We start from the raw sequence: 27,733 nt of genomic DNA on the forward strand, positions 1-27,733 counted from the left end.
GGCGTTTCAGAAATCACTAGGTTGCGATATTTACGTGTCAAGAAGTACCTGGTCATCTCGCTTTCCTTTCACGCGAGTTAACCCCGCGAACTTCGACCGTGCGACCAAATTGGCGGTTCTTTTCCTCACGCTGTGCTAGCTGTCGCTTCCAGCGTTTCTTAGTGCCGATTTGCAGCGGCGTTGCGCGGGGCACGCGTCAGCGACATCCAACTGAAGTGATTGTGCAGGTGCTGTCTGCGGTGTTTCCCGTCGGTGGAGACGTGCAGATTCAGCTTTGGTGGCTACGACGTCGTGCGCATCAGCCTGCACCCTGCAGATTTCGCGATTTTGTATGTGGGGGGCAACGACCTGTCGAGGTCCAACGCGAGTGCGCAGTTTACCAGCGACAGCATCAAGGTACTTGGGTACAATGCGCTGAACCTCGGCAAATTTCTGTAATGAATTGTTATTTATAATTTTTCATCACAGGCCGCCGTCTTGCATCTGCTGCGTGGCCCCCCTGCGGTGCTTGTCTTCAGGATCTTGCCAACTTTCTCGGTGGTTTGCCACGGCAGACGTTGAGGCGAGCCGTCGCTGGCTCGGCCGCTGTCGCTTGCTCAACCTCAAGTTGACGGCTACGATCCGGACGTAAGTACCCGATCCATGCTTGTCTTTCTGTACGCCTTTCGAGTGAACAGAGCACAAAAAGGCAAGTCCCAACTAGCCCAACAGCAAGCACTTAACTGATGGCACTGACAGTAGGGGACATTTTTCGCGCATTCCGTTCAAGTTGAGCCTCAACACTGCGACTCGAGAAAACTGAGGTTTGTGGTGTTCGTGACCATCCTGTTTCTGAAGAGATGATAATAATAGCTATAGTTGTTTATCAAAGCTTCATTCTATAAAGCGAAAGCAGGACAAATCTCTGTCCCGCAGGCAAGCTGGTGGGATCTAAAAAGAAGACCAGAAGAACACAGCACTGGCTTACAACAATTTGGGAATCGACATTTGTGCATGGCAATCAATTAACAGTCAAGGAAGAGTAGATTATAAGACCTGTTGGCGCGAACTGGCGTGCTCTCGGCCACCTCGGCCTTGCCCAGCGGAACCGAACGTCTTTTGTTTGAACGGCTGGTCACCGCGCGATACTTTTCCGTTATGAATTTTGCTGACCAGACGGGTTTTCGTTGATAGTCTTCGCCTTCTTCTGCAGACATCTCAGCTTCCTTACTTCCCTGCGTCTGGTCATCTTTGTTTCGGAGGGCGGAACAACCCACGAATTCAAGTGTGCGTCCACAGGTAATACAATGCAGTTGCCCTTCGAGGCCAGTACAACCCACGAATTCAAGTGTGCGTGCACAGGTAATACAATGCAGTTGCCCTTCGAGGCCAGTTTTCACCATGACGGCACTCACACTCAACATTTCATAACAGAGTGGCTACTCTTGCAAGCATGCTAACTGCTTAACTGCTGCACGAGGAAGGACTGTAGTATACCACATAGTCTACACACGAGAAACTTCAACTCATGATAGCACTCAGCAACATAGCTACTATGGGCCAGAAACATAGAGGCCAACAAGAAGGGTTCAACTTAAATTCAGGACAACGCAGTGGACTATGGAAATGAAAGTGATAAATGTTACATTAAGAGACAGGAAGAAAGTAGAGTGGGTCAGGGAGCAAACACAGGGTAAGAGCATACTAGTTGAAAACAAGAAGAAATGGTCTTGGGCAGGGCATGTAATGTGAAGGCAAGATAACCACTGGTCCTTAAGGGTAAAAGATAGGATTCCAAGGGAAGGGAAGCACAGCAAGGAGTGGCAGAAAGTTAGGTACGCTGATGAGATTCAGAAGTCTGCGGGGAAACGGTGGCCACAGCTGGCACAGGACAGGGTTAATTGGAGAGGTGTGGGAGAAGCCCTTGTCTTGAAGTGGACATAGTCAGGCTGATGACGTTGATGGCCATATCATTAGAAGAGTTAACGGCTGGGCTAGTTGGCGATCATACACACTAAAAAGATTTTTGCGCCAAAACAACACACACAAGAAAGACGATGACACCATAGGCCAAATCATAATTGGCATGTTCCCTGAATTTGGCCTATTTCTGAGCAAAATTCTATTTCCTTTTCAGCTTCGTTTCTTGGGTGCAGCAAAAGCGCAGAAGAGGCAATTTTTTGCTGGTGACGGGTACGACCTATCGGCAGGCAAAGGAATTGAGGAGCCAGCCAAGACCCTCATCAGAGGCCTGGCAAAGGTCTACATAACAGGCATTCTTGCACCTTCGCCAGCCAGGCAGTCCTTTTAGCAGTGCCATCACTGTGTTGCCAAGGGCTCTTTAACATGCAGTGGCATCACACAGCACACAGGCATTTTTGCATTCGGCGTACCTGCCGGCATTTGTGGCCAAAATCAATCCAGAGCTCCCCACTCGGTATCGCATGTAGCCCATGTGAACCTTTGGGACGTTGCAGCCCACGTTACAAGGATTATTCACATTGACTGATATTGTGCTGTCCTCCTTCAGAATTTCTACCAATGGCAAGTTAGAAATCTTGGGTGGGAAGAAAAATTGTGAAGGACATGCAGTGTGTGGACCTTTACTCCTCTGTAAGCTGCGTCCCTGCAAATAGCAGACATAGCCATGTACCTCTGCTGCACTTCTCTAGTCCACCAAATCACCTCAGCACAGTGAATGTGCCTCGCGCTATAAAATAAGCTTGCTGCTTAGCCATTTCCCAGTGTATGGTGCACATGCATTTTGTCCAGGCCAGTCTTGATTGACTGAGACTGCATCAGGTGCCATGGAGAGGTTTGCCTAGCATCTTGGTGCCTAGTGAAACATTGCACAACGACAGACTGGTCCCGGAAAACATGTTCTGCTGTGTTGGCCATAAGGGTGCTCTGAACATACAAAGACATTCTGAAGTAGAGGCCTGCTGCTTGCATTGTGAACGCTGATGTACTCAGTCATTTACTGGTGACGTCGTCTCCAACTCTAGAGTCGGTCCTGCAGAAGGGTTCATGCTAGAGGAGTCCTACCCAAGGGTGTTGCTTGCCTGTGCTCTGGTTGAGAGAACTTTAAACATGCAAACCCTTGTGAAGCTTATGGATGATTTGTGCCTATGCAGTGACTCATTTGAATCAGCTTTGAAACAGCATGCAAGGGCAAGGTAGCTGTGTTCATGAGAACTGCATATTACTTAGTGCTAGAGTCAAAATTGCTCCGTTTGTACAGCATGCCATCCTGCAGTTGAGTCGCAAAAGACAATGTAATGTCATTAAAATTAATCTTACAGCCAAAGGCATATTGAGTGCTCTTCTGTCGATGAATATACCACAGTCACAGTCTATCACTGGCTAATATGTCAGGACCATCGCAGGCCGACGTGCCCTTAGCCATTTCCGTAGTAGCTGCACTTGTGCCTTCTTGTAGAATTTGCAGCACTTCTTACAGGTTGATATCACATTGTCATAGTGAATGGTTTTGCAAAAAGGTTTAAATATTTTCAAGCACACATTTGCTCATCAGAAGCCATAATTTTGAGTATTTCATGTTCTCTAGTCATGGCTTGCCTGAATTCATTGCCTCTCACTGTGGTGCAGCATTTACTGCTGGTTTGAAGATATTTCTGCACCACAATGGACCACTGCACCATGTCTTCCTGCATAATGGTGTTGCTGCAGATTTGGTCCAAACACCTCAGTCCACACTCAGGAAAGTCACTGATAAAAATCAGCTAGCTCAGTCAGATACCGGTGAAATATGCGGCAAGTATTTGATGCAACAGGGTCTTTATGTGCGCAGCTGCTGGTGGACTGGAAATTGAAGGTAGCATTCATTGTGCTGCACCCGGATCTCGTTTCGTTTGTCCTGCACAAACAAGTGATGACATGTGACATGTCTGGTTCCTCCTTCATGGCCACATGAGGCAATTTTTGTCTGAAACCTCCACCCAGAACCTTCCAGGTACATCATCATCATTATCAGCCTGACTATACCCACTGCATGACAAAGGCCTCTCCCTAATTTCCCCTATTAACCCAGTCCTGCACTAGTCGCGGTCACGTTATCCCTGCAAACTTCCTAATCTCATCTGCCCACCTTACTCTCTGTCACCTTCTGCTACGCTTACCTTCTCTTAGAATCCATTCCGTTACCCTTAATGACCATCGGTTATCTTGCTTTGTTAGTATTATATTCCCAGGCCATGCCCATTTCTTCTTCATTTCGACTAGGATGACATTAACTCGCATTGTTCCGTGACCCACTTTCTTCTTATCTCTCAATGTCACACTTATCACTTTCCTTTGGATAGCTCTCTGCATCACCCTCAATTTAAGTTGAACCCCTTTCATCGGCCTCCAAGTTTCTGCCCCATACGTTAGTACCGCTGGAATACAACTATTGTATATTTTTCTCTTGAGGGATACTGGCAAACTGCCCTTCATGATCTGAAAATGCTTGCCAAATGCACTCCATCCCATTCTTATTCCTCTAGTTACTTCAGTTTCGTAGTCCGGATTTGTGGTTACTACCTGCTCCGGGCACCTAATTGACAGTAATTGGTGCACATAATATTTTAGGTGTCAAGCTGCCGGATAGTCAGTACTGTTACCTTGGTACCCAGCTGTGTTGGGAAACTAGGGGTCTGTGTAAAACCTGGGCCACCTTCAGATGGGGAGACGAGATAGGAGAATTTCTAGAGCTCAAAATGAATCAAGTTCAAAAGCATTGTCACGTGCACATTCTGCTGTAGTGACTCGCATGTCACTGCCTGGATGAAGCTGGAGCTGCATTTATAGGAGGCTGGTTGTACAGCTGTTGATTGCACTTTGTTGAAAGGAGAGGTGGATCACCTCACTCATTCTGACGTGCTAATGTGACATATTATGACATGTGCACTGAGTGCATTTGTGTGCTAATTGAATTTTCTCTTTGACAGTTCCTAGTGTTGTGCGTGCGTTGTAAATTTGGATAAGGCTTAAAGAGTACAAGTGCTGTGGTATGCAGCTGTTACCATTTGTACAAAGCATTTCAGCTCTGCACATTTGTTTCCCTATCCTCCGCTCGTGTCTTTTTTTGTAGTGCAGAGATAGGAACAGTAAATTAGCTCGGTACAAGTGGTGCTTACGGAATGGCAATATGGGTAGTGTTGGTTTAATGGTCCTACCTGTTGTGGCTGCATGCTCGTGTCTGTTCACCGAAAGAAGCGACTGTAATTGGTTACTGCATATATTGGTTCTGTCTCTGTTCTGCTTCCGTTCCTTGCAGAGTGCCATCACAAGAGAGTGCTGAGGAAGGTTGTTATCACATGCAACCATTCTTTGTCCAGTGGACAGCCTTGTCACATTCCTAGCTCTGCCTGTGCGTTCTTAAAGGGAAACTGCATTGGAATGTCTACATACTTAACTGCTGTGCATTAGCAGCAGATCCGTGCACAAAGAGGTAGTATGCACCCCCAAGTGGCATGATGGAGAGGACACAAATTTTGTCCCCCCATATGGAGAGAGCTGAGCATGCTTATGGTTAGCATTTAGAGTAACTGCATGACTCACAGAGGTGTTTCTTGATGCCTTACCTCCTTGCATCTCTGGATTACAAAATTCTGCTTACAATGTAAACAGTCTAGTAAGCTTCTATGCTGTTAACTTTGGTGTGCCTCTTGTGCCATCCTCTATTCTGGTTGTGCTGACTTCTGGGAAATGCCATTGGTTACTGGGGGACAAGGGACTGGAGCATGGCATCATCTGCTAATCACTGTCACACTTTCATACACTTATGTATTTCTGCAGGCTTCTTTCAGCTTTGCAGTGAATCACCTTTTAAGTGGCTGGTATTGCATCGCAATTGCTTTTGCAATTATACTTATACTGCAATCATGACTAATTATGCCATGGAAATGACTGCTCTTGTTTTTACCTGCCCACATTCTGACATGCTCTCATTGCAGTCATTTTCAAATCACATGGTGCCTGTCAGTGCAACTGCTGCAGAACGGCCCTGGGCACTGCCCGTGCTTTCTGGAGGTACCGTATTTACACATAAATAAAGCGACTGTAATTATAATGAGAGTGTGGAGTTTGAGACCTAACGAAAATGAAAAAAAAATTCCAATTATAACGCGATCCCAGCCTGCTCATACCAACTACAACCGAGAGCTTGGAAAAATGGAGACGGCACGTAAAAATACGAAAGCAATGTATTGTCTTCACATGAATATTACATAAACATTATTTCAGAGGCAACACTCCAGAAGAGTGTACAATGTTGTCGAGCGCAGCAATGTCTCCTATGAGTTAAATGCAGTCCCCCACACAGTAGCAGCCGCCATCAGCACCGTGCCACCATTGCAGCATGTTTTATGCCGCCCAGTCCTGTGTCCTTTCGCCCTTCTTTCTTTTCGCTACTCCACCCATCTATTTCAGTGCCCTCTCTTTCTTGGCGGCCTGCGCAGCTTTATTTCTACCTTCAAATTTTCACCCTATGCGCTCAGCATGGCCCCAAGGTCATCGCAAAGCTCGCTTTATCTAGGAGCTTGGTAGTCTTGCGGTGAAGCTTGCTGTAGCTAGCTTCAGGAGCAGTGAGGAAAAGAAAATCACGTTATATTTGTCCTTGCTTTCGAATATAACGCGATATGCATTCTGAAACCACTGAAGTGAGGAAAAAACTCGGGCTGTATTTGTGCAATTGCAGTACTTTTTGTGAGACTGCTCTCTGAATCTGTTTTGCCAAGAGAGTTCTAAACAGGTCCAGGGGCCATTGTGGCACTAACTGTCAATGTTTAAATTCCATCTGTTGTCGCTCCACGGCATAAACATAAATTCTGTGTTACATGCTATATGTAGTTTGAAATATTCATAAGTGAACATTTCTTTGGACTGCAGAACTGTATCGGTGTTGTGTGAATGGGTTATTGATGGCCTGGCATCATAGAAAACAGATCTATCGAGCTCTGTTAGGTGCTTCCTAATGTAGCTAGGGCAGCATAACCGGGAAGTGGAAAAGAGAAAGAGGGCATGCCCTATGCAGAGTGGAAAAGATGCAGCTCACATTGCAGATTGTCGTATCACAGAACATGTCAGAATGAGTCAGCACTTTTATTGTGTACTTGACGTATTCACATTAGGTGCCGTAAGGAAGTCAGAAATTTATTACAGGAAAACTCCTCCTCTTTAACTGCAATTTCGCACTTCTCAGCTCTGAACTTTGCATTTATCAGGCTAGCTTCAGAGCTTTCAATGCACATTAGGGCATTGATTGCGTTGCTCTATTAACGCTTCCTGCACCAAATGTGGCATCCGCATACACATGAATGCCAGAAAGGCTGGGCCAGTCTTCTGTTCCCAGTAGATATGCTAGAGGGTACGGTAGGCATCGCAAAAGAGACATTTATTTGAATATTGGGTAATGCAGTACCACCTGTGCATTCGGGTAAGGACGTGGTCATATGTGCTCGTTGGTAGCTGCCACCGCATGATGGCCTCCTCTCATGAGAGGCACTTATTCAGTGGTAGTAACCTCTGGGTAGCAAGGTGGTAATGCTGCACTATGTCTGACTACTAGGCGAGGGCCCAGCCTGGAGACGGGCATGGCGTTCCATCTTCTGTCCAGCTGCCTGTTTGCACCAGGGCTCAAAAATGCTTGCTCGAGTCCAGCATGGGCACGCTGGTTGCTCACATCTGCATCACTTCAACAGGGAGTATATGACGTGGCTGAGTGGTGAGTAGCTGGTGGGCTATGGGGAAATATGTCTGCCGTGGCAGGAACGGCAGGCTGATCAGGGAGCAGTTATCTTGTCTTCGCTGTGACGAAGACAAGATCCAGGATGGAGCACTCTCTAGTGGTGCAATCAACAACCTGAGTTAAATCAAATCAGACGGCCAAGTCAGTCAGTGTATTACAGAGAGCCTTGTCGCGGCCAGTTGCTATCGAGGAATTCCAGTCGACTTGAGGTCTGTTCAGATCCCCACAGACAATCAGTTTACTGTCATGAAGCTTGTGCTTTACGGTATAATCAGTGAGAGCCAAAATGGAGTTGCCACCGTCATCTGGAAGTCGATATACAGCATCAATTCCTACAAATAAATTCCATATCCTAATCCTGCGCCAGGCAGACTCTGTTTCAGAGAGATCAGGCAGCATCACGTATTCGGTATAATTTTTGTAAAAAGTGCTACACCACCACCTCGACCAGAGAGGCTATCTTTCCTAATAACTGAGTAATCTGGTGGCAAGAATTCTTTATCGGAAATCGATCTATTCAACCAAGTTTCAGTGACACATATTACTGATGGCTCGTGGCATTCTACAAGGCAGTTGAAGTTAACATAGTCATTTACTAAACTGCAGGCATTCACGATCAAAAGTGTTAGGTTGTGTTTCAGGGGAGGCAAGGATCGCTTTGTGCAATTGTACTGGCGGGCGCTTTAACAAAGAACTTGTTGACATCGTCCCACGATTACCGAACATTGTCTATGAATAGGTGGTCAAACTGTAGATGAGATTTGGTGGCGTTCTTCCTATGGAATTATTCCTTAGCAATTTACGCACAGAATGCACGTGCACCGAAAAATCCTCAGTTATGTATTCCTTGGATCCCTTTAATTTGCTAACGTTGCACATATAGCAGACTTAGTTTGAAAGTCTAACACCTTAAAAATCACAGGCCTTACTTTTCCATCTCTTTTAACGCCTAATCGTTGCCGACGCTGGATGCTATTGCATGCCACACCTACCGTTGTGGTTAGCTGATTTGAGTAGCGTGCCAGGGGTCTCATCTGTTAGTTCCGCCAAGCCATGTATGATTAAGTTGTTCTTGCGGGACCGATTGTCAAGATTATCGTTTTGGTCAATGCTATGCATAATGCCCTTTATGCCAGTGAGAGTTTCTTCCAATTCAACACGCAAGGCGGTGTCATTTGTAGCAGCAGAAGCCGCTTCTAGTTTTGTGAAACGATCGTCAAACAGGGCAATCTTAGCAGTGAGGGCAGCGACTTCTTGGCTAATGTGGGCTTGACTTGCTAGTAATTCACCCAACATATTTTCTGATCCCGACTCAACATCATGTTCAAGGGTGGTCCAGGGTTCACCACAGCATCACCAGAAAGAAGGAGCAAACTTTTTGCAATCCCTGATAACAAACAACTGCTAGTTTCAGCAAGCACAACAAACACAGTGGGGTCTGCCAACAGCACTAGAAATCTATAATCGCTTCTATAGCACCTAGTTATGAAATTCACCCACCTGTAAAGCGAAGCAAAAAAACCTCAGGAAGCTGTCCATGCTGCCGCGAGATCCTGAAGCAGTTCATGGAGGGCGATGGCCTTTGAAAGGTGTGTCAGCATCAAACCGCACGTGAAAGCTAACAAATTGTCCATAAAAAGGCTGCATGTTGGTCCTTGCTTGAGGCAGGATAAATTTTCCGCATATTTTATGCACTGCTCGGCAAGGCAAGTAATGCGCGGCGATTACAGTTTTGTGCACAAAATTGGCATGGAAGCATTGGGAATTGTGAAAAAGCATTACACTTAGCGTCAAATGTCCAATGTGGTTCACTGGATGTTCGTTATATGTCACTGCACAAAAATTTTACTTTGTAACAACGAGATGTCAGTTATATGGGAGCTTCCAAGGGGAATAGCCAACTCCTTCATTATAACCATTATTTCATCGCAAACCATTTTGTTATAGTCAGGTTTGACTGCACCTGTCTTTTTTGCAGTCAAGGTATCTCCAGTGTGTCACTGTGCATTTGGAAGGGCCCTTATTTTCAACATGGATCTTGTACTTCATGTTGCAGATCTCTGCTCCAGTCAAGTAGTGTCCAATCCATCACTACAGGGGGAATGTGCGTTTCCAACAAGAAATTTGTACTTTATGTTGCATATGTCTTTTCCACTCAGAGCATGTCCAGCCCATCTCCACAGGTGGATATGCATCTGCAATGATCCTCTTAACAGTGACTCATACACTCAGCTTTGCTTCTATGGCTTCCATCTGAGTGGCTGACAAGCGCTGGTGCTTCATACTCTTCTTGTGGTCACAGTGCTTAGCCTGGTACTCCATAGTTATCTTGCTCACTTGTGTGACGACCATAGTTGCAAAACAATGCGTGGTCCTTAAACACTTGTTCTCAAACTACATTTATATTGGAACCAGTCTTTGTGCTGGAATACCATTTCCTTTCCTTTCGTAGTTGCTCTCTGGCTGCAGTCTGTCAGGTTGGCGTTGACAGTGCACACATTCAAGCTGTCCTAGGCCGCCGCAGTGGCAGTGGTTATGACGCTCGGCTGCTGACCCGAAAGACTCGGATTCAATCCCGGTCGCGGCGGTCGAATATTGATGGAGGCGAAATTCTAGAGGCCCGTCTACTGTGTGATATCAGTGCATGTTAAAGAACCCCAGGTGGTTGAAATTTCTGGAGCCCTTCACTGCGGCGTCCCTCATAGCCTGAGTCGCTTTGGGACGTGAAACCCCCATAAACCGCATTCAAGCTGCTCAAGTACACTTCGCCCTGAAAAATATTGTTACATGCAAAATGTTTTCATACGCATAAAATGTATTGCATTGGGTTATGTATCTACTGTATCTTAGTGTTCAGTTTTGCTTTGTTATACTGAGATGTCTTGGGAGTCAATGTACTGCTCATAGGCGGAAAGTTTTCAATCTGCCGAAAGGAGGGGGGTGGGCTCCAATTAGCACCCTCTCTCTTTTTAATTGTTTCCCCTCACTCTCTGTCTCCCCCCCCCCCCATGCATGCTCCTTGGCAAGCGATATATATGCGGATATACAGTAAACATCAGTTTTGGCTTGAGTTGAGCGAATATGATATACAGAATGACCCCATGGTTCTTAAAATACTAAATAAATTAATTAACAAAAATATCTGAAAAATACTAACCTCTAGGTAGACGTCCATAATGTCCATAGTCGAAGTGAAAGGAAACACTGGGCAGCACAAGCATTTCCACAACATGCTAACAATTCATATATCACACTCATTACAAATTATTCATTTGTAAAAACCACTGGGCAATGCAAACATTTCCACAATAAGCTAACAATACAAATACTAAAAAGATTTTAAACTTTTCATGTCTAAGGAACACTGGGCTCTACAAACATTACCATAGTATGGCAACAATCCAAAATGTAAACATGGATTAAAAAACTGCTTGTCTATAAAAACTGTAAACCAACTGCCAAACTCTATACAAAACAAAAGACAGAAATCGGAATCAAAGAGCAAAGGTTGTAATGGGGAAGCGGAAACACGAGGAATTGAATGCTGATTTTATGGGAAGGGGTAATTTGAACTGTCACAGTTTGAAGAAAGCTGGCATACTTTGATGAAGTTCACTGTCGTTTGTTTCATACAAAGGCTAGCATGAAATCAAGATTGTTTCTTTGCACAGTTGATCTCCAAATAAAGTTGCCCGCGATGCCACTGAGATTTATTTTGCAAGTCAACTCTGTGTGCCCATGGAAAAGTGCTATGTGAATGTGATTTAATGAAATCCACAACACACACTCAGGTTTCTGTTGCCTCTGAATTCCATCACTTCTTGGAAGCACCCGCTTGTTATCTTGTTGCGTAGAAAGGTTATCCATGCCCATATAGTAAAACTAGTGTTGCGCGCTTTCTATGCGAAAAGGGAAAAGCAGAGTTAAAGAAGAGCTATTTTGAAAGGTGCGCTCATAGTTGACATTTCGGATCAAAACATGATCCTAATGCTTGGGGACAGTTCCAAGTCTTCAAAAAGACTATGTTCAAGCACAAAAAACTGCACTTATCAAGTGGCCAGTCATTTGATTCCGCATAGAGACTTGGAACAGGAGACGTTTGGTGAGCTCCTGTTGCCAGTCAGATCCTTGATGATGAACTGGATCTATAACTTACTATTGTCGCCCTTCGTAAGTGGGAAACAAGTCTATATGTATCCGTGGCAGTTTAAGGTCATGCTGTTCTTGCAGTGTGATTAGGCAGCTGTAATTCTTTTAGAGAATTTGTTGCTGGGCTAGTTGGTTTTGGTCCATTCTGAATTAGGGTGCAAGGACGTCCTGTGTTTTTCGACCTTCGTCCTGTCCTTGCGCCCTAAATAATTCAGAATGTAATTCTTTAATTAATTTGTGCAGAACCGTACGAAACAAGATATGCTTCCTCCTAAACACATCATTCAACCTTCGAGGGGGACAGAGGAAAAAAAAGGAGGGGGGCTTCAGCCCTTAAGCCCCCTCGCAGTCGGCGCTTATGGTACTACTTGCAGAAGCAAAGCTGCACAACAGTTTTGCTGGGCTAAGACCTGTGCGACTTGTGTATACTGCGTAGACCTTTTGCACGACTTTCAACAAAACCTTTTTGTGACAGCGTATGCAGCTCGTTCGGTCGGAAAGCTACATGTCCGCACCGTGCGCCGTAAATAATCGGGGGTTGAGTAAAAAAAAATGTAACATTGCCACACAGTGCTTTGGATGGTGTCATGCAATTCAGCGTTTCGTGCAGCATAAACTTTCTAGGTATATAAGTTAGACCCTAGCTTGCGGCAGGGGTTCGAACAGACGACCTATTACCGGGGGCCTGCGTAAAAAAAGTTTATCATGGTAATTTGTGGTTCTAGTGAGCGATCAGTGTGTGACAGGTGATGAGTTGATGAAATCATTTTAATTGATTAATTAAAGAAAGGAAAAATTGGAAAAGGGGGTTCATAGGTGTCAGATTGCTCTGAATGAAAAGGCACTACTTGATGATGATAATTAAGAAAATGTAGAATGTGTAGCTGTTCATTTAAAGAATTGAAACAGTTTAAACAATGAAAAATGCTTGCAAACCTGTCTAACCGCTCAGAATGGGAAGCCTAACCCACAATGCTATTGAGTCATACCCGTAAGGCGCAGCTTAAGTGGCCTCTCCATGTTTTTTTTTTTGGGGGGGGGGGGGGCAGTTGTCAAGTGGGCATGGGTGGAGTTTAATCCTCATTAACCTCATCTCTTTCTTGCGCTACCACCACAGCCCAGTGTTGACTATGGCAGCGCCTTTGGACTTATCTGGAAAGGGGCTGTGCAGAAGAAATTTAGTCCTCGCTGTGCGAGTAAGAACGCGCAGTTTGTCTTAATTTGTGATGTTAATTAATATAAGGCTGCTTCTGTATCATTTTGTAAGCAAAAATACACTTCCGCATCAGTTCCTACTTCACGAGTCCGTATCCATTGCAAGTCAAAACGAGCCTGTTACCTAGCACAAATCCGAGAAACAAACGAATATGGCGGAGTGCGTGCATGAAACTATAGTGTACTAGAATACTCTCTAGTGGCGCGAGCGGCGAGGCGCAGGCGAGCCGTTTTCTAACAGACGCCATGAGATGGCGCCACCGCAACTTTTCATAGGCACAGGAATTCGCGTAGTTTTGAAAAGGTCGTCTGTCATCTTGCGTTTTTCATCTCATTTACTAATAAGAATCGCTCATTTATTACTTCTTGCTGTTCTCCGCCTGTCAGTTACAGTGACTAGGCTTGTTAATTATTGAAACGCGTCCGAAAACCACGTACCTAAGCAAGGATACAACATTCCTACTGTCGCGTCGTCTGCTAAACTCCGACTTGCAGAGTGATTTTTTTGGCGCAAAACACCATCGCAGAATGACAAGCGGTCAGCATGACATACAGAGCAAATTATTTGCGCGACCATTGCTGTGGTTTGAAGATCAAGACCCGAAAGCAATGCCATTTAGTGTGGGTACTCACAGCCATTTATTGTCCACACACTTTCAGAAGTAAACCGTTTAAGGTAAATTTTATGCGGCATTTTGAGCTCATATATGGCTCATAGAAGTCAATGGTCTTATAAATATGATCGATTTACCGCTATGATGTGAGTTTTGGTGTTGTTTTTGATGTAGTAATGATTATAAAATTGATGTCACAGCTATGTACACATGAACACCATATGAAGCTTTTATTTACAACTGACTTCAGTGCAGAAATGATCAGAAAAAAATCTTGTTTGCAAAAATCCACAACTTCCCTGCCATTGCCTTGTTCAGCATCTACTCAATTTAAGGTGCTTTGACGCCTGCCGCTTGCTGTCGCTGGCTCGATTAATGCTCTTCGTGAAAAAATGCAGACGAGTAGTTAGGTAAAATGCAGTTATTTCTGCAGCTATGGTATGAGCGTGCTCAGGGCATCCAAGCTCAGTTTGCTGCTTTTGCTCAGCAAGGTCCAAAACATCAAGCACACTTTCAGAGTGCAGCTCTGAAAGGCTAAAGCAGGTTGTGAATGACTCTTCGAGGTCAGCCACAAATTTAAACAACTTGCTTGAAGGGTAAAGTAGCCCACCATTGTCCTTTAAACGGACAAGCTCGGCCATGTTTAAATTGTCTGCTGCCTCCTTGGTGAGCAAAAGAAGGTTAAGACACCTTTCACAACCCGTTTTTAGAACGCATTTTCGCGCGACGTAACCAGCAATGTAAAAGGTTAGCCTGCAGTCGCTTGATGCCACAACAATGGAAGAATGGTCAGGCACAGCTTTTGTGAGCAGGGCGTCGGCTGCATCCAAATTTCCGGCATCGAGAAATCTGTCAATGAGTTTCTCCCTCCCAGTGCAAGTGTCCTATGAGGTGGGCTTCAAAATGGTGCTCACACACTGCTGATAGTTCCGTGAGGCTCTTGTCGTCCCTTCGCATGTTCCGCTCCCACTTCCCTCGCAACTCGTCGTCTCTTGGTGCGGCAAACAACGATGCTTTAGGCGCGCCCGGGTAGCCGGTGCGGCAGCCTGGCGCAAAACAGTGGGAATCAGTTCTTCTTTTCGCCATAACTTCGTTAAATTCCCTGACACTGATGCTACATAGTTCCTGCTCACTGCTATCCCTACTTAACAGCAAGATACGAACGCTAAAGTAAAATTAACTGCGTGACAGCGCGCGCGCGAAGCGAGCTAAATCACACACCGCATTGCCATGTGCTGCCAACGCGCGCGCCGGAGGCTAGGAAAAGGCGCAGCAGCGCCCCTGGCGGCCGTCAGTGTCAACTCGCTTCAGCCGAGCTGGCCCCAGCAGCCACCGGTCGCGCCACTAGAAAGTATTCTAGTTCACTATAATGAAACGCGGAGTGTCATGGAGGAAAGAAGGAAAAGAGGAGAGGCTGCTACGTCACATTTTTTGAAGCCGGAAGCGAGGGCTCCGCCATGACACTTGGCCGTTTTCTCAGCCAATGGCATGCGAGCGCCGCGAAGATCAACGCGAGCGGCGCGAGCAGACGATTTCGCGCCGCGCCAGGCTGTCGGCAGCTGTCAGACACGGCGGAAAGTGAGACTTCTGCTCCCATTGACAACAAAGACGCTGCGATGCCCAGCTGCTGCGTTCCTGGGTGTCGGTCGCACACGCCAGGACAAGAACCGGGCGTCACTTTCCACACGTAAGTATACTGCATTTTGTTTTAGTATTTAATTGACTACGTAATGAGTAAAATGCATGCTCGCAGAACATAAAGCGGTAACCGCATGAGGCGATATTCCTTCGCGATACGTCGCGCGTTGACGCCGCCGTCGCCCATCGCTGCCGCTGGCGCAAACCGCACGAAGCGACGGGACTCGGCATCGGAGCGGCGCGTTTTCAGTGTTGCTCGATTGCGGCCGCTTCAGCGTTCAGTCATTTTGCGTTAATTAACGCGTAGAACGACGCTCTTAAGGCTTCATACAAGATAAAACACAATAAAAACATTGAAAAATATAATTAGGTAATAATTTTATTTTTAGTCTACACAAAGTCACGTGACGCAGAAACGTGCTCCCGAGGGACGCTGCGATGAGGCGCCAGGCGACATTCCTGCGCTCTTGCGACTTATAGTGCGTGTAGGACATACCCACAACACCCTTTACTTTTGAACTTCATTAATGAGCATTTCATTAAATTCTTGCATAGCTGCCATGGTGAGGGATGCGTCGGCTGTTGCTCCGCGCGGAAAGCCCGCTGAAAAAAAAAATCGACTTTCGCGCGCAAGACGGATCGGAAGTTACTCACCCGCAAGGCCTACCGTCATTGGCTAGACTCGCATGGCATTTCCGGGCGATGGGCGAAATTTTTTGCAAACCCAGAACCTGGGCGATGCGATGAGCGACAGTGCTTCGGCGGCCCTCAGCCCATCGCGCGATGCCATCGCGCGGCGTGTCGCCGCGAATTTTCGCCTCATGCGGTTACTGCTTAACGCACGACACGGCGTGAACGTGGTATTCGTACCGCCCCGGCCTTATTGGTGGCTCTTTGTCCGAGTGCAGTGAATAGTATTGTTTTCAAACAGGTTTCCGAAAGATCCAGAGCGAAGGAGGCAGTGGACTGAGGCCGTTAGACCAGGCCAAAGAGACTGGGAGCCAGCAAAATGGACCTGCGTATGTTCAAAACATTTTCTGCCCGAGCACTTCGATCGGATGTCGCCGCTCGTAGTTCGTATACGTGCGGATGCCGTCCCCTTTCAGGTGAAGAACCACCTTCTATACATTCTCAAGAGATTGGAAAGAAATGCTCTTATTGAGAAGGTGCTTTATTATAACTTGACTGCATAAGCATGCGTTCAATATGATGTTTTAGGTGTTCGTGCAAGAAATAGAACGATTTGTGAATAAATGGCTTTAGCTAGACGTTATGATCGAGTAGCGCGGCTACAGTACTCCCGCACTGATAAAAAGTAATTGTGTCATTATACTCCTAAGCTGGCTGCGGTTTATATATGGCTCTGGTGAAATTCTGCTTACTGTACATGATAATTTATTTATTTATTAGCTTACACACTCCATCGTTAGAAGAAAATAAAAAAGAGCATCGAGCACATCACAGTTTTCTTTGGGGCATCATTTCTATTTAATTATTACTTGTAGTGTGCAAATGTTTGCGCCTAGCAGTAGGTGGTGCATTTTTTGTTGTCATCTCGGCCATAGCACCTGGGAAGTGTCGCTGAGAGAGCACTGTAATTCCTTAAAACTATAGTTCGTTTACAAAGGAAATCACAAAGAAGTTCCACAAGGCATAGAGCACCGTACGTATTTGCTCGGGTGATTTGCGCACGTTTTTTCTTTAATTAGGGCTCCAAAAAGAGGGTGCGCAATTTACGCGCAAGCGAGTTATCCGAACACGTCCTAAAAAAAAGGTTGGCACCCCTCGCCCCATGGCAACAAGGTTGACACGTCCCCCCCCCCTTCCCCACGCTATAGCTCCCCGCGGGGTGGCATGACATGACGGCACGTGCTTAGCTCAAAGCAATAAACGCGCTAAGATTCAATCGTGAAGTCAGCCGTGGGAGGAGATAACGGGCTATAAAACGGGGCCCTTGCGTGTGGCCCGACTGACTAGCGGGAAACCGTATAGCAAACGGTACGGTAGAGTTTTGGATTCGGGCGCGCGCGCAACTGTTCGTCCGGGACAGCGACCGCCAGCGCGAGCAAGCCGGGTAAACGGCACAGTTCGCACCCGCGTACATGCTGGTGGTCTGGCTCAGCATAGTGCGCAAATTGTGCGAGTAGTTTTTTTTTATCGGGTTAAAAGTTTGAAACTTTTTGGGGTGCACAATCTATGTGCGGGCGCAAATTACGCGAGTAAATACGGTAAATGTCATACACATATGGAAAAAGGGAAGCATGAGACAAAGAAAAAAAAGACAAAACACAGGCAGAAAGCTTGGCCAAATGTTTAGGGGAATCCCGTTTTCTTTTGCGAAGTTTCTGTGGAAACAATTTATAGCTTTCCTTTAGCCGCATAGCTGCGCTTGGGTTGATGCCAATGAGTATAATTAGCTCCCTTATTATACAGATACGGCAGTTCTGCATATATAATTCCTCATACACATACCATACACACTTCATGGGGTATAGCTGGGTGAGCCTGAGGAGAGACATCCCACTCTCCCTTCTCAAAAATATGGTAGACCTGCTGTACTAACAATGCATTTCTCTGCTGTTGCTTTCTTAAAAAATGGGTGCACTCTCGCCCACTGGCTGTGTTTCATATTGACAGTCTCAGATTGGTACATCTGCCTGTTGAATTACATGCATCTTTTTAGCTAAGGCCGGCGTTCCCCTGCGAGCATGTGATGCACCTCATTATTCATTTACAGCAGGAACCCCTTTCACAGCAGCCAGGCGATGGCACAGCTGCTGCTGCCACTGCTCAGCATGGCACCCAGCAAGCACTAACACAAAGTCACACATCTCCAGCGTCTCCACTGCAACAGGTGTTTTCAAACAGCGTTATTTTGTGACTACTACAGCTATTCAAAGCATCACAGGGGCTGTGTATATGTTGGAGTAGGAGCTACAAACACTGCTTCCTGGCACGGGCTCACCAGAAGATTTATCCGAATCCCATGACACAGTAGTCATCGTATTTCTTTAACCTTCAGACAGCCCTCAAAACAGTCTTAAAGTGTGATGCTCCACCTCCATCTTTCACTAGCTGCTTAAAGCTGAACACCTTGTATGCTTGGTACATGATGTATGCGTTAACAGACAAAGAGGGCAATATCATTAGCAATATGGATAAGATATCAAATAGCCAAAGAGACACAAATCTATGCAGTAGCCAATGCAATCAGAACGTTAATGAGAGAAGCCGCAGCGCACAGCAATGGGAAATCCCGTAGCAGTAAGAGAAGAGGAAGTAACGGAAGCCTTAGTAGGAATGAAAAGCGGGAAAGCAGCTGGTGAGGATCAGGTAACAGCAGATTTGTTGAAGGAGGGAGGGGAGATTGTGCTAGTAGAACTAGCCATCCTATATATGCAATGCCTTGTCACCTGGAGAGTACCAGGAGCTTGGAAGAATGCTAACATTATCTTTATAAAGGAGACGTCAAGGACTTGAAGAATTACAGACCGATCAGCTTACTGTTCATTGCCTACTAAGTATTTGCTAAGGTAATCGCTAATAGTCAGGACAACATTAGGCTTTAATCAACCAAATAATTAGGCAGGCTTTCGTAAAAGATACTAAACAATAGATCATGTTCACGCTATCAGTGAGTGATAGAGGAATGCAAAGATTATAACCGACCCCTATATATGGCCTTCATTGATTACGAGAAAGCATTTAACTCAGTGGAAACCTCAACTGTCATGCAGGCACTGCAGAATCAGCGTGTGGAAGAGTGTTATGTGAAAATATTGGAAGATATTTATAATGATTGCACGCCTACCATATGTGACGATTCGTGCAGATGCACCGGTGCCACGGCGAGCCGGTCAGTGACTTTCCTGGAGACGGTTGGCCGCGCCGTCCTGGCGTCGGGTCGCAGCGGAGAGACATGACCATATTTGGTTGTGGCGGAGAAACATGACCATATATGGTAACCGTCGATGGCCCTGTCGAACGACGCTTGAGTGTCCCCGTCATTATGCACCCCTCGAGAGCCACGGGGGAGTGGACAAAGGCGCGGCCACGGCTGAAGAAAGAAGCAAAGGCTTTAAAAGCGGAAGCCGACGGGAGGAAGGGGGACAGCGATCGGGGCGAGTGGACGAGAGGGCCGGAGACGGAGCGAGGCAGAAGACTGGGGCTGCGCATTGACCTGAGCCCGGGGTCTAGCCGTCGCTAACGTTCGACCTTCGCCAACGCGCCCCCACGCCTGGCAGCTCATCCAACGACCAGCCGAGAACGAGGGCAGCACAGCCACGAGGAACTCCCAGCCCGGCCGCTGCAGACAACCAGCCATTCATCGAGCCCGTGCCACACCACGCTGACTCAGCCTCGGCGACGACGAGCCCAGCTTCTGTCCCGTAAGCGGCATCGAGCCAGATGCTTTAATTAAATCACTTCAAAATCATTTTGGAGTCTGTGCATCAATCTCCTCATGCCCAGTGTGGACCCAGGGCCATTTTAAGAAACTGGTTCATCACATTGGTGTCAGAAGTGGGGTCCACACTTAAATCATTGGGCAAAAGCTGGACTGCACCCCCGGCGAGAGGAGCTTGAGGCACTGACTATATTTGGTCTAATATGGAAGAAGCCCACTCGAGTGCACAGCCCTTTGGGGCAAGCGTACTTGCATTAGCAAACATGGTGGAGAGATTCACTGGCGACGGTCAGGGGCCGTCTATTGTTGAATTTTTTGACATGTTGGAGCAGGTGTGCAAAATGGGCGGGTTAATGGATGCACAACAGCTGGGAATGGCGAAATGTCGCATGTCAGGGGCAGCACATGATTTTGCCTGGAGAGATGAGGGAGTCAGGAAGGCGGGCACGTTGGCTGAATTTAAAAAGCTAGCGTTTAAATATTTTGACAGGGAACCTTCTAGCGTAAAGCTCAGGCGGTTCCTCGACGCTCGGCAGAAGCCGGGAGAAGACGCACGCGCGTTTGCCTCCCGCCTTCGCTTCCTTGGGAACGAAACCCTAGCGCGAGAACCGGGGCCTGATAGTTCGAAGCAAAAGCACGACAGAGAGCTGCTTCTGGAGCAGATGACGTCCCAGTTCATCACTGGCTTGAGGGATCCGGTGCGCAGGTTTGTTCTGTCTAAGGCGCCGTCTACTTTTGAAGGAGCGGTAGAGGCAGCTGTAGACGAGGAGCGTAATGAGTTGCTTGTCTCCAGTGAGGAGAAGGTGCGGCTTGTAACAGAGCCAAAAAGTGCAAGCGCCGACGCGAATGCTACTCAGTTGACCGATAGGCTAGACCGGCTGGAGGCGCTCCTCGCGGAAGGCCTACAGTTAAATAACAGGGGCGATTTCCGGAACCGTGAAAGGAGGCAGGTTCGCTGTTATGCTTGCAGAAGGTACGGACACGTTGCCAGATACTGTCCCGAGCTAAACCGTGAATCTGGTACGCCAAATGGGCAGCAGCGCGCGCCGACCAACACGGGGATGGAACAAAGATATATTGTGCCAAAAGCGCGTAGAGTCCCCCGCAGCCGAGCCGGTTGGGGGGGAGAGCAGAAATAGCTGTGCTATTGTAAGCGTTTTTGGAGAATCCTGCCCGATTGCCAAATTCGTGGTAAACGGGGTCACTTGCAATCTGTTGGTTGACACTGGCTCCCGGATAACGCTCCTTAAGTTTTTTGATCTGCTGACAAGGAAGGGAGACAGGCAGGTGCATGAGGCCCGAGAATCTCCGAAAGTAAGATTCGTGGGCATCACAGGAGCTGACCTCGGCACGGGAGGACTGTACCTTTTGCGCTTCACAATCGGGAACGAAAGTTTTGACCATCCCAGCTACATTTGTTCCGATGCTGTGTCGTTGCCGGATGGTATATCGGGCCTAGTAGGTCAGGACCTGTTACGGCAGCATGGCATCGATCTCATATTAAGCCAGAACTGCCTTTCCTGTCGCGGGGCTTTGGTCCCATTAGCAAATCGAGAGGCCGAGTACGTTGCACGAGTGGACTATGGGGAACAGAGCGCGAAACAGGGCTCGCTAACACACGCGGGCGTTAGTGTTAGGACAACGAGAGAAACAGTGGTGCCGCCTCGGTCAGAGATAATCTGTGTGGGAGCGATGTCAGCTCAGATTGATGAGGGACACATAGGAGTCGTTGAACCTATATAGGGGCTCGCAATAGGACTGAGTGTGGCGGGCTGTTTGGTCACGGTTGACTCAAAGAAAAGGGTTCCCGTCCGCTTATGTAACTACTCGCAACAAGAGCTTCACCTGCCGAAAAACAAAAACATAGCTACATTCTCCACGGCTGAGGTAGATGAGCAGGGTACCCCGATTTGCACTACGGGCCTCGTCAATGAAAGGAAAGGAAAAGAAGGGAACCTGCAGTTTGACCTCTCTCACATCGACTGCAAAGAGCGAGGAAGAGTTGAGGGTCTCCTACAGCGCTACTCGGATGTGTTCGCTGCATCGAAGCTAGACCTGGGAAAGTGCGGAGTGATTAAACACCGCATTACGACTGGCGACTCGCCACCAGTGTACCAACGGGCCTATAGAATTCCCTACTCACAAAGAGAGGAAATGGATAGGCAGGTCCAAGAGCTAATCGACAAAGGCATTGTTGAGCATTCCAAGTCGCCGTGGGGGGCACCGGCACTTCTAGTTGAGAAACCCGATGGTTCATTTCGACTGGTAATAGACTACCGGCGATTGAATTCCATTACAAGGATAGATCCCTACCCGCTGCCACAGGTGCAGGAAACCCTCGCGCAGCTTGGGTCAGCCAAGTATATTACAGTAGCGTGGCTTTTTGGGCTTGTTGGTACATAGTTCCAATACACTGTGTAGCGCAGCAAAAGACGAGGACACAAGAGACGAGAGACGAACACCACGAGCGCTAACTTCCAACAAATTTTATTCTCCTGAAGCATCACATTTATACACCAGAAAACAGTAATCACACGTGCGAACAGTATCGATTTCTTAGAAAAACGAGCTCTTTATCTGAGAGGAGAATGGAAGGTGTGCTAACACACGAGCATCCTGACCTATTTATCTTTTCGGCTTCAATGATTTCGCGCGTTAACCTTTCTCTACTTTTTCCTATCACAAGACTTTTATCAAAGAAAGGCTTACAGGATTTTGACTTGCATGCGAGAATGTGGTCAACTAGCGATCCACCTTGCCCGTTTCTGACGTTGCGAGCGTGTTCCATTAGGCGCTCGTTCAGACATCTCCCCGTCTGGCCGATATAGTGTTTCCCGCATGACAAGGGAATTTGATATACAACACCTTCATCGCACGTGACGTAGGGCTTCTGGTGCCTAGTTGCGCATCCGCGCGCTTTGTTGGTGTTGGTTTTTCCCAGTTTGCACAACGTTGCAAGTTTTTTCGGCGCCGAGAACACGACGGTCGCATTCGCTCGTTGACCAATTCTTTTTAAATTGTGGGAAATCTTGTGTAGATACGGTAATACAACAAGGTTTTTTCGTTCATGAGGAACTGGGTTTGGAGAACATTGATTGTCTGGTTTCATTCTCTTAACAAGTTTTTCCGCAACGGAAACTTGAACATGGGAGGGGTATCCGGCATTAGTAAGCCTATTGGACTGCTCTTGAAAACTATCGGTCATCATGTGCGGACAAGATTTCTGGAGAGCATTCCGAAAACATAAATTGACAATACCTCTTTTTATCAGTTTTGAATGAGCGGAGTGATATGGCAGCATCGGCTTGTTGCTTCGCGGCTGGTAGGCCCAGCATATGTGATGAGCGTGAAAGGTGAAGTTAATATCTAAAAATCTAATGGAGTTATCGATGGGCAATTCGCATGTTAAAACAAGCGGTTTAAAATGTTCTGTCATGGTAGTTAAAATGCTATGAGCCTTTGACTCAAGTGAGCCTTGGTCACACTTAACAAGAATAAAAAAGCCATCAACAAATCTAAAGACCTTGATTACGTCCAAGCTGTCAAGGCGGCTGGAAACAGCCTTGTCAAGTTTTGCTAAAAACAGATTACTCAGAATTGGCGCTATGCACGACCCGATGCATATCCCTTCTTTCTGAAGGTAGGGTTTTCCTTCCCAGTTAATGAACGTTGACTGCAAGTAAATAGCTAAAATTTCTAAAAAACTGCTCGCCGACACACCCGCCGCATTCTGGAAAGCAACACATCCGAACTCATCTATGCACTCCTCTACACAGCACAGCACCTTGTCGTTCGGCAGCGAGTAATATAGATCCTGAACATCCACTGAAAATGCAACCATGCTATTATCAGAGCGCGACCGAACTCTCGCATGCAAGTCAAAATCCTGTAAGCCTTTCTTTGATAAAAGTCTTGTGATAGGAAAAAGTAGAGAAAGGTTAACGCGCGAAATCATTGAAGCCGAAAAGATAAATAGGTCAGGATGCTCGTGTGTTAGCACACCTTCCATTCTCCTCTCAGATAAAGAGCTCGTTTTTCTAAGAAATCGATACTGTTCGCACGTGTGATTACTGTTTTCTGGTGTATAAATGTGATGCTTCAGGAGAATAAAATTTGTTGGAAGTTAGCGCTCGTGGTGTTCGTCTCTCGTCTCTTGTGTCCTCGTCTTTTGCTGCGCTACACAGTGTATTGGAAGTATATTACAGTTGTCGACCTCGCATCGGGGTTCTGGCAGATCGAAATGGATCCAAACGATGTCGACAAAACCGCATTTAACACCCCGTCTGGCCACTTTCAGTGGAGACGCATGCCGATGGGACTTGTTAACAGCCCTGCAGTCTGGCAGAGAACTGCGGACGTAATCTTGGCCGGTTTGCTGGGAAAGAGGTGCTTCGTCTACATGGACGATATAATAATTTACAGCAGCACCTTTGCCGAACACTTGGAGGCCATTGAGGAAATTCTGGTCAGATTGCGAGCTGCTGGCTTAAAATTGAAACCTTCAAAGTGCCAACTTCTACAGCGGCAGGTCAAATACCTTGGACATATCGTTTCCGCAGACGGCGTAGAACCTGAAGCGGGAAAGTTAAGTAGCGTCCGCGACTTCCCTAGACCAACTGGAGTTCGAGGCGTTCGCGAGTTTCTTGGCTTAGTCGGATACTACCGAAGGCATGTGCGAGATTTCGCCCGAATCGCAAAGCCACTGACTGCACTAACAGCAAAAAACATAGAGTTCGTATGGTCGGAGGAGGCAGAGGTGGCGTTCGAAGAACCAAAGGAAAAATTAATAACCGCTCCCTTGCTACGATATCCAAACTTCAGCCAGCCTTTCATTGTAGCGACTGACGCCTCGAAGTTTGCAGCGGGTGCAGTGCTGTCTCAGAATTTTGACGGCAAGGAGCACCCTATCGCGTTCGCGAGCCGGCAATTCAGTCCAGTCGAGCAGCGGTACAGTGCCACTGAGCGGGAGTGTCTTGCAGTGGTTTGGGCCGTGCGGCACTTTCGGTGCTACCTCTATGGCCACAGATTCAGGCTAGTGACCGACTGCCAACCCCTTAAGTGGCTTCTAAACGTGAAGGATCCGAGCTCGCGCCTCGCGCGCTGGAATCTGCAACTTCAGGAATACGATTTCGAGATAGAACACAAGCCAGGCAAGGCGCACACTAACGCGGACGCATTAAGTCGAGCTAACCTGGTACGCACCGTGAATGAGTTTTGTCCGGCCATAGATACAAACGATCTCCGCACCGAGCAGCGAAAGGACAAAGGGCTAGAGAAAACATTTCATGCCATTTCTGGGGGGATCGCCCGGGATCCCGACAATTGTTACTTTGTTGACAACGAAGGAACCCTACGAAAGCGCACCCGGCCTACGCGGTCAGGAAGGAAGGCTAGCCAGGTGTGGGAAAGAGTGGTGGTACCAAAGTCAATGGTGCCGCACGTCTTGAGGGTTTTTCACGATGCCCCATACGCGGGCCATTTTGGAGTAATGAAGACGCAAAGGAGGTTGGAGCGCTACTACTATTGGCAGGGCATGCGTTCAGATGTTAAAGAGTACTGCGCTAACTGCCGTTCTTGCCTGGAAAGAAAAACTCCGAAAAACCGCAGGCCGGCCCCCCTTCAGGAATTCGAGGAAGTCTCGACGCCTTTTGAGAGGGTTGGCATGGATATCCTAGGCCCACTTCCGACTACGACAACAGGAAACAAATATGTACTGGTGTGCGTTGACCACCTAACGAAGTATGCTGAGATAACAGCACTGCCCGACCACAAGCAGAAACTGTGGCACGTGCCTTTGTAGAAACAGTGGTTCTGCGGCACGGCGTTCCGCGGCAGTTGTTAACGGATCAAGGGTCAAACTTTGTGTCGAGGTTGATGAAAGATGTGTATAACCTTCTGGGAATTGACAAAAGACAGACCACCCCTTACCACCCGGCTTGTAACGGTGCTGTGGAGAGGCTTAATCAAACAGCAAGCAAACTGTTATCCCATTATGTTTCGCGAGACCAACAGGATTGGGACCTCTGGATACCGTTTGCTGTTTTTTCTTATAACACGGCGGTGCACGAGAGCTCCGGTGACTCCCCTTTCTACCTCTTGTACGGTCGCGACCCAGACACACCGAATGCGGTGGTTGATGGACAGAGACGGGTGCCATACGGGTCACTAGATGATTATCGAGCCGAACTGACGTCTCGATTGCAAGTGGCCCATGACGTAACAGCCGAAGCATTACGGGAAGCAGCCGACAAAAGAAAAAGGCGGTTCGACACTAGGGCTAGGGCGGTTCCTTTCAGGGTGGGAGACCGCGTATACCTTGAGTGTGTGCAGGTCAAGGCAGGGCTTGCCCGTAAGTTAACGCCCAAATGGAAAGGACCTTACCGCATAGTAGAGCAGCTATCGCCGGTTAATTTTCGGATTCGGGAGATCGCAGGGGCCTCAACCGCTGTGGTCCATGCTAACCGGTTAAAGCAAGTACCAACATGCTCGCCTCTTTCTGAAACGGCTGCCTCAAGGGAACAGGAGGGGGAGGATAACCTTCGCACGGAGCCCGCCATTGTAAATAACCCTGCATTGCAGAAAAGCGGTCAGAGCGGCCGGCACAAAAATTTCAGTCCATGTGATGAACTGGAACACTTCATGCAGTCGCAGCTCGGAGGCGCCCTTCTCGAGGAGGAGGCATTCCAATCTGGCAGACGTATTCCAGCCGCTAGGTACTACCTCCGTAACCGAGTAGTGGACAGGGAGGTACCTCGCTAAGACTACATTTCCTTGTTTTGTACATTACAAGTGCGCTTCGTTTAGTTTCATTTTTTTGTTCGTTCTCTTGTTTGAGATGTTGTACATACTGTTAATTATGGTCTTATATTGTGCACTCGAGTGGTATCTACGGTGAAGAATTGTTCTGAAACTCCGCTCTGGCTCGGTGCTCGTGGGGAAGAAAGGGGCGACTTGTGCGGGATACTGGCCCGAACAGCGCGGCGTGTGTGTGTGCGCGTGTGTGTGTATGACGAATTCCTAGTGTTCAATGAACATTCCTTCTAAAAAGGAGCGGATGTGACGATTCGTGCACATGCACCGGTGCCACGGCGAGCCGGTCAGTGACTTTCCTGGAGACGGTTGGCCGCGCCGTCCTGGCGTCGGGTCGCAGCGGAGAGACATGACCATATTTGGTTGTGGCGGAGAAACATGACCATATATGGTAACCGTCGACGGCCCTGTCGAACGACGCTTGAGTGTCCCCGTCATTATGCACCCCTCGAGAGCCACGGGGGAGTGGACAAAGGCGCGGCCACGGCTGAAGAAAGAAGCAAAGGCTTTAAAAGCGGAAGCCGACGGGAGGAAGGGGGACAGCGATCGGGGCGAGTGGACGAGAGGGCCGGAGACGGAGCGAGGCAGAAGACTGGGGCTGCGCATTGACCTGAGCCCGGGGTCTAGCCGTCGCTAACGTTCGACCTTCGCCAACGCGCCTCCACGCCTGGCAGCTCATCCAACGACCAGCCGAGAACGAGGGCAGCACAGCCACGAGGAACTCCCAGCCCGGCCGCTGCAGACAACCAGCCATTCATCGAGCCCGTGCCACACCACGCTGACTCAGCCTCGGCGACGACGAGCCCAGCTTCTGTCCCGTAAGCGGCATCGAGCCAGATGCTTTAATTAAATCACTTCAAAATCATTTTGGAGTCTGTGCATCAATCTCCTCATGCCCAGTGTGGACCCAGGGCCATTTTAAGAAACTGGTTCATCACACATAGTCCTCCATATAGTCAGCAATAAAATTCCAATAAGGAAGGGTGTCAGGCAGGGAGACACGATCTCGCCAATGCTATTCACTGCCTGTTGACAGGAGGTAATCCGCGGCCTGAAATGGGAACACTTGGGGATAAGAGTTAATGGAGAATACCTGAGTAATTTGCGATTCGCTGATGACATTGCCTTGCTAATCCACTCAGGACAAGAACTGCAAAGCATGATCAATGAGTT

The 27,733-nt window shown here is 47.6% G+C and overlaps 1 protein-coding gene and 1 long non-coding RNA gene across 2 annotated transcripts in view; both read left to right on the forward strand.

The window, feature by feature from the left end:
• The window catches only part of LOC144132242 (uncharacterized), a 56,989-nt gene that overhangs the window by 26,616 nt on the left and 2,640 nt on the right, over positions 1-27,733 (forward strand). The window lies entirely within an intron of this gene.
• LOC144132241 (uncharacterized) lies at positions 110-2,455 on the forward strand. The gene is made up of 3 exons (XR_013314732.1): positions 110-396; positions 469-627; positions 2,117-2,455. It is a non-coding gene; the product is annotated as an uncharacterized LOC144132241 (long non-coding RNA).

This window comes from Amblyomma americanum, chromosome 5, assembly GCF_052857255.1.
Source record: "Amblyomma americanum isolate KBUSLIRL-KWMA chromosome 5, ASM5285725v1, whole genome shotgun sequence".
Taxonomy (NCBI): domain Eukaryota; kingdom Metazoa; phylum Arthropoda; class Arachnida; order Ixodida; family Ixodidae; genus Amblyomma; species Amblyomma americanum.